Below are 13642 nucleotides of genomic sequence, written 5' to 3' on the forward strand. Positions count from 1 at the left end.
CGGCTGTGGGGAGAGCGTCAGTGTGTGGGGAGAGCGGTGCATGCTGGGAGGAGGGCCCCCGACCTCGGCACACGAGGGGCCCCTGGAATAATGCGCCAGACAGAAGTGATTACTGCTCATAGTATTACTATAGAGATGAGCGAGCGCTCCACAAAGGGAGAGTCTCCGGTCACACCCCGAAAGCACAAAACCTGTGGGAACAAAGAGAAATCTGTGAGGTGCAAGGAACACGAGGGGAAAGGGTTAACTACAGCTCTACATCTGCCATTGGTCTGATCAGTCCACATCTTATACTCCAGTCACCTCCAGAGCTGCGGTCACTATTCCTCATTTACATCTTGTCTTATGCTCCAGTCACTTCCAGAGTTTCACTCACTATTCTGCTGTTACATTATGTCTTGTCCTCCGGTCACCTCCAGAGCTGCAGTCACTATTCTGATGTTACATCGTGTCGTATCCTCCAGTCACCTCCAGAGCTGCCCTCACTATTCTGCTGTTACATTGTGTCTTATCCTCCAACTCTTTTATTTTACAAAATTATCAAAATTACACTCAGAAACAAACCACAATACATAAACTAAAGAAAACCAACATAGACAGACATAAAATGTGCAAAACATGCGCAAACAACTGAAAGTCCAAATCCTTTCCTTGTCCCCCACTGAGCTCGGCAGCTTAGGGTCCCCCAGCAGGAATCCACTTAAAAGAGAATACAAAGAAACATAAACCCCTCTCCCCACTCTCACTCCATTCACCCCCATTCACACCTCACCGATTTTACTAGTTTACTATTTACAATTTTACTATTTACAAAAACCAAACGAAAATAACCCTTTCCTGGCCCTCCGCCTTGAAAAAAAACAAGAACTCTGCCACTTTGGCCGACAAACCTTACCTCCTATTACACAGCAAAGATTTTTTTTTTTTTTTTTTTTTTTTTTTTTTTTCCCCCTCTCCCACACATGGCAACAAGTTCGCAGCCTTTTTTTTCCCACCACCTTGCACCGCAGGTCCTACAAGTTTGTAGCCTTGTCACTGCAAAATCTGGTCCACGAAAGTTTATGGCCTTTTGATTCCACACGAAAATTATTTCCAGGGTCCGCAGAGTCTACTTCTCCTGCCCTGCTCCTTTGCTCCTTCATGTTGCTCTTGGCATCCGGTCATCCATCCACCACCCCCCATGCACCCCCCTCCCAACCTGACTACACCCCATCCACACATTCTAACTAAAAAAAACAAAAAAAAACGTGTGTTATATGTTTTTCCTTTTACCAAAGTACAACCAAAAGACATTTTCCAAAACTCTCAATACCATCCCATCTACTTACGCATTAATATACAAACTAAACACAGCATTTACATACCCAAGGCCCAAGTTTGGCACCTGTAAGCCCAATATCCATTATATGTCCTGTTTTTAAAACAAAAAGCTAAGGTGGCATGCACCAGCCCACCACCAGGAAAAAGGGGTTCTAGAGGCTCCATCCCTCACTAACACATTCATCCTATCCCTCAAGAACTAAGACTGTCCCTACTTCTGTCCCTAAAAAAGAAACCTGTCCCTATCTGCCCCTACCTGCCCCTACTCTACCTAACTTATCATAACTAACTCTCTATCTGTCCCTCAGTGCCTGTCCCTCCCTGTCCCTATCTGCCCCTACTTCTGTCCCTAACACACCCAGTGAAACTTATGCTATCCCTACCCTCATTCACACGGAGCTAGCTCTCCCTTGAGTGCGTTTTTAAAAGGAGAGGCCTCTCCAAAGCCAAGAGGCCTTCCTCACACCCAACCTTTCGAACTCCAAAGAACGGACCTTCACCAGGTCACCCAAGATGTTTCCTACCACCTCATCCCTTGGGAGGGTTTTTTTCCGCGTCGTAACTAGGCACCGTGCATTCCAAGTGTGGAACCTAACCGCTGCACTGACTAGGAATAAAGTGCACGGGTCCCGGCCACCCAGGGATCTGAACGCTCCATAGGCCCACTCAGCGTAGGAGAGGGACGCCAGCCGCGGCCAACGTATGGAAGCACCCACCCTGTTGTAAACCTCTGCATTAAAGGGACAATGAAGCAGGAAGTGCTCCATGCTTTCCAGCACGTCGCCACACTCCTCACGAGGGCAACCCCGATCATCGGATTTCCTGCACTTCAAGTTGTCCCTTACATACAGCCTCCCGTGGAAGCAACGCCAGGTCAAGTCCCAAAACTTCATGGGGATCCGCTTAGAATTTAAAAGCCCCAGCCCGACCTCCAGATCCCGGCCTGGGCAATCCTTAAGGGCCAGGGGCTTCTGGAAATGGGTCAACAGGACCCTCCTGTCAAGGCACTGCCTCGACATGGTCCTGATTTCCCACATTCCCAGACCCCACCGGCGGATCACCTTCAGAACCGGGGTAGCATAAGCCGGGAGATGCCCATGAGGTGTGCGTAGGTCCTTCACCCGCCCTCCTGTCTCCCATTCCTGGAAGAAAGGCCAAAGCCAACCCTTGCAGGAGACTACCCACAGAGGAGCCCTCTCTAGCCAGAGGTTGGAGATGTTAGTCTTAAGAAAGGTGTTTACTAGAAACACCACCGGGTTGACCATACCCAACCCGCCTAGTCTCCTCGTACGGTATGTAACCTCCCTCTTGATTAGGTTAAGCCTATTCCCCCATAACAATTGGAAGAACAGGCTATAGACCCGCGTCCAGAGAGGTTCCGGCAAGATGCACACACTGCCCAGGTATATCAATAAAGGTAGCAGATAGCCTTTAGCCAGGGCAACCCTTTCCCTCAGGGTTAAAGACCAACCCTTCCATTGGTCCACCTTTTGGGTGGCGATCTTAAGTCTGCCCTCCCAATTTTGCTGGGGGTAGTCCCCGGGGCCAAATTCGATGCCTAGAATTTTGGCGGTGGCCTGGGGCCCTGGAAGGGTGTCCGGGAGATCAAAACTAGGATCTCCCCCTCCCAGCCAGAGACTTTCACACTTATCCCGGTTGATCATGGACCCGGATGCCTCCGAGTAGCGCACTACCTCCGACATGACCCAGTCCGCCTCCCCTCTCGAGGATACGAACAGGGAAACATCATCGGCGTACGCCACCACCCTCAGAGAGGAGCCAGAGCCCGCCCGGTCCATCCCGACTCCCGCCAACGGTCCACGATCTACCCTCCTTAAGAAGGGATCGATCGCGAACACGTATAAAAGCGGGCTCAGCGGACAGCCCTGACGGACCCCAGAACCCACCTCAAAAGGACGACCTGACCAACCATTCACCAGCGGAAAAGTCTCAGCCCCTTGGTACAAGATCTCTAACCATTTTACAAACCTCCCAGGCAGACCATACCTCAAAAGGACGGACCAGAGGTACTCGTGGTTGACCCGGTCAAAGGCCTTCGCTTGATCTAATGACAGCAAGTACCCCTTCCAGTGACCTGCCCTACCCTGCTCCACTGCCTCTCGGACACCGAGCACAGCACTAAAAGTACTGCGGCCTGGAACAGAGCAATGCTGGGCCCCTGAAAGGAGCCGGGGTGCAAACTTCACCAGCCGATTAAACAGCACCTTGGCCAGAACCTTCCGGTCCGTATCGAGAAGCGCTATGGGACGCCAGTTCTCGATTCGGGACGGATCCTTACCCTTTGACAGAATAATGAGGGCTGACTTCCTCATTGAGCCGGGAAGAGTGCCCGAGGAGAGACACTCATTAAAGACCCCTGTCAAGAGGGGGACCAAGGAGTCCCTAAAAGTCTTATAGAACTCAGATGTTAAGCCATCCGGACCTGGCGATTTCTTGAGCCGAAGCCCATCAATGGCCAGTCTCACTTCCTCTTCCCTGATTTCTTCTGCCAAAACACCAAGAGAGGGATCACCCCCTGGCTCAGGGACGGTTTCAGCCAGGAAAGCCGACATCCTGTCCCGATCCAGATCCTTCTTTTCCAAGAGGTGTGAGTAGAAGGATCTGACTACCTCCAGGATCCCTGATTTGGATCTGTTCAGGGACCCCGTACTGTCGATCAGTCCTGTCACCATCTTACAATTCACTGACATCTTACAGTTTCTGTAAGGGTCGGGCGAGCGGTACTTCCCGAAGTCCCTCTCAAAAACCAAAGATGTGTGTCTATCATACTGACACCTCTTGAGCAAAGATTTCACTCTGGAGATTTCCTCTCGGTCACCTCCAGTCGAGACAAGCTGCTCGAGTTTCCTCCCCAGAGCCCGGTACAAGCGGTGCCTGTTCAGACTCCTGAGGCTCGAGAGCTGACGGAAGAACCCCGCCACCCGCTTTTTGAAGATCTCCCACCACTCTGACTTACTACTACAGAGATCCAACAGCGGTACCTGGCTCTGAAGAAAATCCTCGAAGGATTGTCTCACCTCCGCTTCTTCCAGCAGGGACGAATTGAGCTTCCACAGCCCTCTTCCCATCCGAGGAGTCTCTGCAACATTCAGAGAAAAGAAAATTAGACAGTGATCGGAGAACTCCACCTCAACGGCGGACACAGCAGAAAAGATGGCGTCCTCCTTCAAAAAAAACCTGTCTATTCTAGACCTACAGCTACCCCTATGGTAGGTGAAACCTCCGTGACCTGGGGTGTGCCGGATGTGGGCATCCACCAGGCGAGCTTCACTGGCTATGCTATTCAACGCGACGCTATCATAAGCCAGGCGATCTCCGGGACCCCCCCGGTCACGGGACCTCGTAACGGTGTTGAAGTCCCCACCGAAGACCACCTGTCGGCTCGTAAAAAGAAAGGGCTTGATCCTCAGGAAGAGACATTTGCGGTCCCACTTGGACTGCGGGCCGTAGATGTTGATGAGCCGGAGCTCTTGTCCCCTCATGAAGACATCTAGGATCAGGCACCTCCCCATTTCCAACTCAGTAACCCGTCGGCATTCAACTGCTGCAGTCTTAAAAAGGACTGCCACCCCGCTATACGGCTCGGCCGCAAGAGACCAGTATGAGGGCCCGCACCTCCACTCCCTCCGTGCTTTATAGATGGCCCCCATGTCTGTTAGTCTGGTCTCTTGCAAAAATAAAATTTCTGCCTCAATCCGGGAGAAAAAATCAAAGGCCGTGAAACGAGCCGCATCTGACTTAATGCTGGCGACATTAATAGACGCCAGCGTCAACGGGGCGAGTTCCGCCATCATGGGTGATCGAGTTGGATGGCCAATTTCTTCCCTACCCCGCTATTACCTCCTCCTGGGGAGGGGTCAGACACCTTCCTTTTCAGGGAAGCTCCCGACGTGTCCATCCCACCCCCCCGGTGTCCTCGCCCCCGGGTTCCAGGTCTGTCCCCCCCTCAGGAGGAGCAATGCCCCCTGAGGGACGGACTCCGCCATCCCCTGAAGGACCCTCCGGTGTTGCCCCCGGCCCAGTACCCTCGTCTTGCGGTTCATCATCTGAACCCCCGAGGGCGCTGAACCGGTTGGAGAGTCTGATCAGAGGGGGGTCAGCAGGCCCTTCCGTATGCACCCTTGTGGTCGGGGGCGGGGGGGACTTTGAAGGCTTGTCAGCCTTCCTCCCCACCGCTTTGCGCTTGGCACGCCTGGTTTTGCCACCTGGTGCTGTAGGCTGCTCTTGGACATCCTCATCAACACTTTCATACTGAGAGGAATTGCCCAAGTCAGCCGCTTTCTCCTCTCTCTCCATCCTCCTGATCTCCTCACTCACCGCACTCTCCCCCAGGGCCTCAGAGGCTTTGGCCACGGGCCTGGAGGGAGGAGCAGGCATCACCCCGGTTGCCCGAGGCTCCACCTGTCCCTTACCTCCCTGGCGCTTTTCCTGCCTCCGCTGGTACGCGGGGCCCCTTGCAGCATTGCCCTTCCTCACTGGCCCCTCAGCCCTTCCCCCTTCGCCACCACCTGCCACAGCAGAAGCAGCGCCACCGGGGGTTGCCCCCCCGCGGTCTCCCCCCACCGGGCCTGTGGCGGCATTAGAGAAAGAGCGAGGGCAGCGGCTGAGAGGGTGACCCAGGTCACCACACAGGTGGCACCGAATGTCTTTGCACAAGGCAGCCAGGTGACCTACCCCACCACACAACGCGCACTTCTGCACCTTGCAGTTGGCGCTGAAGTGAGTGGGGTCGCCGCACTTGTGGCAGACCTTCGGTTGCCCCTGGTAGAAGACCAGGATCCTGTCCCTTCCCAGGAACGCCGAGGAAGGGATGTGGGTGACCGTGCCGCCGGAAACCTTCAATTTGACCATGAAGGTCCAGCCCCCCGACCAGATGCCAAACTCGTCCCTGTTCTTTTTTGGGACCTCGGTGACCTCCCCGTAACGGGAAAGCCACGTCATGATGTCCACGCCTGCGAGTGACTCATTACATGTAACCACGGTCACTCGCTTGACGGAATTTTGGCGAGACACCGCTTGAGCCACGAAGTCTCGCCATCCGGGCTCTTCTCGCACCAGCTCGTAGTTTGACCAGAAGAGCTCAAGCCCCTCTGGCCGCACGAAGCTGACGTCGAAGAAGCGGGACGCCGAAGGATGTATCAGGGCAAAGATGTCATTCGCCCCAAAGCCCATCTTAAGGAGGAGCTCCACCACCCTGCTCCTAGGTGGACAAGCTTCACTGCCCCCCCACCTAAGACGGACCACATTCCTTCTTGGCGGCCCCTGCCCGGCTGTGGGGAGAGACCAAACAGTCCCTCCCTCCCTTTGATTTTGGAAGGCTGCTAGGCCATGTCTCTCTATCCAGAAAGACAGGTCCACTGTCCTCCCCTCTACCATGATCGATCTTTCTCCCCTTTGGAGGGCCTCCAGGAAACGGCGGTGCAAACCGCCGTCCCCGGAGCCCGGAGGCGAGGAGACCCCCCCGGAACCACCCCGACCCCCAGCCGCGACCCCCGCATAATTACGTTGGGGCCTCGCGGCTGGGGGGGCAGACGGGCCAGCCCTCCCACCACTACCACCACTTGTGCCAGCACCCTCATTCATTCTCCCGTTCACTCTTTTATTATTTCCACTCGCTCCGGCACTCACTCCAGCATTTACTGCCACATTCACACTCGCACTCACTCCCTCATCCATATCGCTCACATCACCATTTATGTCCTCAAACAGCTCTTCAAAAATATCTCCTATCTCACTCCCACTCTCACTTCCAGATAGACCACTATTTACATTAGCAGACTTGGTGTTGCAGTACCCCTGCCTGCCTGCTGGGGGCCCTGACTGGCCAGTGCTCTGCTCCTTGGAGCTGCTGGCACTGCTCCAACTCTTGTCCAGGAGTGCCGCTGCCCCTTTAAATACCTCCGAGCAGAGCGCACTCAGTACGCCCTGCCCGAGCCTGGGAGCAGCAGCAGCTCCTGGGTTCTCTGGCTCCACTTTTTTTTCTTTTTGTGGTGTCTTTGCACTGAGGACAGGGACGGCCACTGCCACCGCACCCTGCCCTCTGCTGTTCGCCCCCGCCGGCTTCCCAAGGAGCGCCAGAGCCCCCGCACCACCAGATGGAGGTAAGCGGGCTGGGGACCCCGACAACTCCCTACCGACTTTTGGGGGCACTATGCTGCTTGAGGGGGTAGGCGGGACAGGAGGCAGTGGGCCCGCCAAGGCCACGCCCCCCCCGCCGGCCGCAGCCACCCCGGGCAGAGCAGTGACCCCTTGCGAGGCCACGCCCTCCCCAGGTGACGCGGGCACAGCGGGCGGGACAGCGGCCGAGGAGGACACGCCCCCCCGCATGCCGCAGCCTTTGCAGGCTGGGAAACACTCGGGGAGGCCACGCACCCCTCACGGACTGTCACTGCGCCCCTGAACCCACCACTTGATGTTGGCAGGGCTGGCCACTCCCCCTCGTCGCCCAGCGGCGGCGGTGCCCCCAGCACGGACCCCTTTTTGGGTCTACGCGCCGGGGACCCCGCTCTTGCCACGGGCGCCGTCAGAGGAGCTACCAGCCCCTTGCATTTTTTTAGCTGCTGCTTCACAGCAGCCTCCACGCCCTTTCTAGGTCTCTGGACCCCCATAAGTGGACCAGACTTAACGGACCCGTGCGTGGGGGATCCAGAGACCCCAGCACTCACCGCCGGAGGTGCGGTCCTGGCTGTACCCGTGCTGAGCGCCAGGCCAGCCCCCCCTGCCACCGGGGACTGAGCCCGGACACCACTACTGCCAATACCGCCAGCGGCTGTTACACCACTGGCACCAGCACCGACCTCCATGTCGCTGCCTGAACCCTCACCGCCACCACCAGATGTGACGGTAAGGTCCAGGCACACATCACTCTGCCCGCGCCCCCGCTGCGGACCCACCACAGGGCCCGAGCCGGGGTGGGCAGCGGGTTCCATACAGCGGGACAGAGGGGCCCCGGAAAGAGGGTCAAACATAAGTTTGTCAGCCACGGTGTTTTTTGGCTTGCGCTTGTTTTTTTTCTTTTTCCTCTTTCCGGTTGCCTCGTCCTCAGGGCAGACCTCATCCCCAAAGAGCAGTGTGCCAAACCGCTCTGGGGACTCGATCCGCCTCACCTGTTGTAGGACGAGGCAGCCCCCCTCACTACTACTGTCCCCACTCCCACCAGCCTCCCCCTCGCCCCCACTTTCCTCCGAGTAACTGGAGTCCGGTGGGAGAGCCACTTGCTCAGGGGCCACCCCGCTGCATGTTACCTGGGTGTTGTTGCTCACCAGGCCTTCAGGTGGGGCAGGCGTAGATGTTCCGCCATCCTCCTCCTCCTCTTGGCCCTCCACCTGGCAGGGGCCTCCCGACCCCCCAGGAGACCCTCCGGTCATGGCTCTAAACCGGTCATCGTTTTTCAGTTTCTCTGCAAAGGGGCCGCTCCCACTCAGGATAGCCGCCCGTATCTCCTCCAAGGCCCTGATAGCCCCCTTCAGCCTCTCCACCGTGGCGGAGACCTCAGCTCGTCTCGAGGCGGGGAGCCGGTTCTTAGCCACCGCTCGTGCTCCCCTTAACTCCTCCCGGAGTTTTCTCAGCTGTTTGGCGGCCTCCTCATATTCGCAGAGGTGCGCATGGATGCGGGAGGCGTAGATGGTGGATGGCTCTCCCTCAGCTCTGGAGCCCCAGATGTTGGGGGGCTCTGCCACTGCACCTCTGCTCTGGGCCGCCACTCCTCCGGGAGGAGGAGCCGCCACGGTACCAGCTTCGGGGGGCCCGGTGTCCCGGGGCTCCTGGGTCCTGCGACCCCCTCTCTCCTGGCTCCGTCTCTTCCCCATCTCCCTGGGACTGGCTGGCTGCACCCTGGCCTCCGGATGGTGCTGAGGCCCCCCACCCCCAGCTGGCTTGCCGGGGGATGGGAGCCAGGGGCACAGCCCCGGCGCTCAGTCCCAGGGAAAGTCCTCTTTCCTGGGAAGGGGGCAGATGGAAAGTCCTTGCTGGAAAAAAACCTCCCTTCCCAGGAGCTTAGCAAGGCCCTAGCCTGCAGACGCTCAGCACAGATGCTCCTCCTCTTCCTGGGCGTGCTCTATCCTCCAGTCACCTCCAGAGCAGCGGTCACTATTCTGCTGCGACATCGTGTCTTATCCTCCAGTCACCTCCAGAGCTGCACTCACTATTCTGCTATTACATCGTATATTATCCTCCAGTCACCTCCAGAGCTGCAGTCACTATTCTGCCGTTACATCGTGTCTTACCCTCCAGTCACCTCCAGAGCTGCAGTCACTATTCTGCCGTTACATCGTGTCTTATCCTCCAGTCACCTCCAGAGCTGCGGTCACTAATCTGCTGTTACATCGTGTCTCATCCTCCAGTCACCTCCAGAGCTGCGGTCACCCACAGTGATAGCATACGGTTACATGCTCTGTACAGACAAGGAACCAGCAGGTGGCACCAAGGAGTGAACTATAAAGTTGCAGATTTGCGGCTGCAGCTTTGAGTGTGACTGGAGAGATTTCTTTGCAGCATTTCATGTCGCTTTCTGGTTGTAGCTGAGATACTCACAGGCGGCAGAAGATGTGATACAAGAGGAGGATGATGAACGCCAGCAGCGCGCCCAGCAGCACGATCCGCAGGATCTGGGCCTCCGTCACTAGAGGACACGGAGCTCACATCATCCCCAGCAACAACTCCACCAATCATGTACCCCGAGATCTACTCCAACCCCCAACATCCCTGAAGGCTCTACAATGGGCTCCTGTTGTTCCTGGGAAACCAATATGGCCACCATCAGGGCTCCTCGGGGGCCGTCCCCGGACAAGAGGGCGGAGCTTCACCTCTGTGCTAACCAGTCACAGTGCTGGGCAGGATAATGACGGCCATGTTGGTGGCCTCTGGGAGTTAACCCTTCATATTCCAGGGGGGGTACCTCTAGTTTCCAGTGAGGAGACTTCTCCGATGATGCCGGAGATCTCAGCAGCTTTAATTTTGTCATCATCAGCGTAGTCAAAAAACAGGGCGGTGCGGGGGGTGACGCCAGAAGCCTGGGGGGTGACGCTGGGGGACGCCGCGGGGTGCGAGACTGTACGAGGACGCGCCGTGCCTGTAAGAGGAAGCAGCGGCGACATTGACCAGACCGGCGGCCATTATGACATATACTGACCCCCTATGTGTGGGGGATCGGGGCGGAGCACGAGGGTCACCTGCAATCACTGTGAGGGACACCGACAGCAGCCACCAGCAGAGGGCGACACTCGCTTCCATCTTCCTGTGGATTCTGCTCCTTCACCACAGTGACATCACAGAGCAATGTGTGACATCATCACTGGCTGGGGGCGGAGACCATGGCGACCAATGGAGCGCTCTGGAGTGGGCGGGGCTAGGGGCGGGGCAAAATTGTGACATTTATGCCAGAAAAGCCCATCACAGAGCATCTGACGCCGCGGCGGACGGAGCCGCAGTCCCGGTGTTTTCCCCTCGCCCGGTGACACCGCTTTCTACATTAGTAAGACCTGTCAGTGATTGTAAGCTAAGCAGCGTTCACCCGGACCCGTCCTGCTGCCGCAGCTGAGGGCTCGTCACCATGTAGGAGTCTGGGTCTGGTACAAGGTGACGAACCCGCAGCAGTGAGTTGCATCAGGTCCGGGCAGGTTTCCAGCTATTGGATGGAAAGGGCACGCCGATTACTGGTGTCATTACTTACACACAGGACGCCCCCGTACACAGGATACTCGGCCCCCGCACACAGGACACTCCGCCCCTGTACACAGGACGCCCCGCCCCCGCACACAGGACACTCCGCCCCCGCACACAGGACGCCCCGCCCCCGCACACAGGACACTCCGCCCCCGCACACAGGACACTCCGCCCCTGTACACAGGACGCCCCGCCCCCGCACACAGGACACTCCGCCCCCGCACACAGGACACTCCGCCCCTGTACACAGGACGCCCCGCCCCCATACACAGGACACCCCGCCCCCACACACAGGACACTCTGCCCCCGTACACAGGACACCCCGCCCACAGGACACTCCGCCCCCGTACATAGGACGCCCCGCCCCCGCACACAGGACACTCCGCCCCCGTACACAGGACGCCCTGCCCCCGCACACAGGACGCTCCACCCCCGCACACAGGATGCTCCGCCCCCCGCACACAGGACACTCCGCCCCCGCACACAGGATGCCCCACCCTCATACACAGGATGCCCCGCCCCCGCACACAGGATGCCCCACCCCCATACACAGGACACCCCGCCCACAGGACACTCCGCCCCCGCACATAGGACGCCCCGCCCACACACACAGGATGCCCCGCCCCCGCACACAGGACACTCCGACCCTGCACACAGGACACTCCGCCCCTGCACACAGGACACTCCGCCCCCGCACACAGGATACTCCACCCTCATACACAGGACGCCCCACCCTCATACACAGGATGCCCCGCCCCCGCACACAGGACACTCCGCCCTCATACACAGGACGCCCCACCCTCATACACAGGACACCCCGCACACAGGACACTCCGCCCTCATACACAGGACGCCCCCGTTCACAGGATGCCCCACCCCCGCACACAGGACACTCCGCCCCCGCACACAGGACACTCCGCCCCTGTACACAGGACGCCCCGCACCCATACACAGGACAACCCGCCCCCGCACACAGGACACTCTGCCCCCGTACACAGGACACCCCGCCCACAGGACACTCCGCCCCCGTACATAGGACGCCCCGCCCCCGCACACAGGACACTCCGCCCCCGTACACAGGACGCCCTGCCCCCGCACACAGGATGCTCCGCCCCACGCACACAGGACACTCCGCCCCTGCACACAGGACACTCCGCCCCCGCACACAGGATACTCCACCCTCATACACAGGACGCCCCACCCTCATACACAGGATGCCCCGCCCCCGCACACAGGACACTCCGCCCTCATACACAGGACGCCCCACCCTCATACACAGGACACCCCGCACACAGGACACTCCGCCCTCATACACAGGACGCCCCCGTTCACAGGATGCCCCGCCCCCGCACACAGGACACTCCGCCCCCGCACACAGGACACTCCGCCCCCGTACACAGGACGCCCCGCCCCCATACACAGGACACCCCGCCCCCGCACACAGGACACTCTGCCCCCGTACACAGGACACCCCGCCCACAGGACACTCCGCCCCCGTACATAGGACGCCCCGCCCCCGCACACAGGACACTCCGCCCCCGTACACAGGACGCCCCGCCCCCGCACACAGGACGCTCCGCCCCCGCACACAGGATGCTCCGCCCCACGCACACAGGACACTCCGCCCCCCGCACACAGGACACTCCGCCCCCGCACACAGGATGCCCCACCCTCATACACAGGATGCCCCGCCCCCGCACACAGGACACTCCGCCCCCGCACACAGGACACCCCGCCCACAGGACACTCCGCCCCCGCACATAGGACGCCCCGCCCCCACACACAGGACGCCCCTGCACACAGGACACTCCGCCCCTGCACACAGGACACTCCGCCCCTGCACACAGGACACTCCGCCCCCGCACACAGGATACTCCACCCTCATACACAGGACGCCCCACCCTCATACACAGGATGCCCCGCCCCCGCACACAGGACACTCCGCCCTCATACACAGGACGCCCCACCCTCATACACAGGACACCCCGCACACAGGACACTCCGCCCTCATACACAGGACGCCCCCGTTCACAGGATGCCCCGCCCCCGCACACAGGACACTCCGCCCTCATACACAGGACGCCCCCGTACACAGGACGCCCCGCCCCCGCACACAGGACACTCCGCCCTCATACACAGGACACCCCCGTACACAGGATGCCCCCGCCCCCGCACACAGGACACTCCGCCCTCATACACAGGACGCCCCACCCTCCCGCTCACAGGATGCCCTGCCCCCCGCACACAGGACACTCCGCCCCCGCACACAGGACGCTCCCGCACACAGGATACTCCACCCTCATACACAGGATGCCCCGCCCTCGCACACAGGACACCCCCGCCCCCCCGCACACAGGACACTCCGCCCCCGTACACAGGACGCCCCGCCCCCGCACACAGGACACTCTGCCCCCGCACACAGGACGCCCCCGCACACAGGATACTCCACCCTCATACACAGGACGCCCCACCCTCATACACAGGATGCCCCGCCCCCGCACACAGGACACTCCGCCCTCATACACAGGACGCCCCCGTACACAGGATGCCCCGCCCCCACACACAGGACACTCCGCCCTCATACACAGGACGCCCCCGTACACAGGACGCCCCGCCCCCGCACACAGGACACTCCGCC

This window comes from Dendrobates tinctorius, unplaced genomic scaffold, assembly GCF_039654945.1.
Source record: "Dendrobates tinctorius isolate UK_male_01 unplaced genomic scaffold, ASM3965494v1 ptg000152l, whole genome shotgun sequence".
Lineage (NCBI taxonomy): Eukaryota > Metazoa > Chordata > Amphibia > Anura > Dendrobatidae > Dendrobates > Dendrobates tinctorius.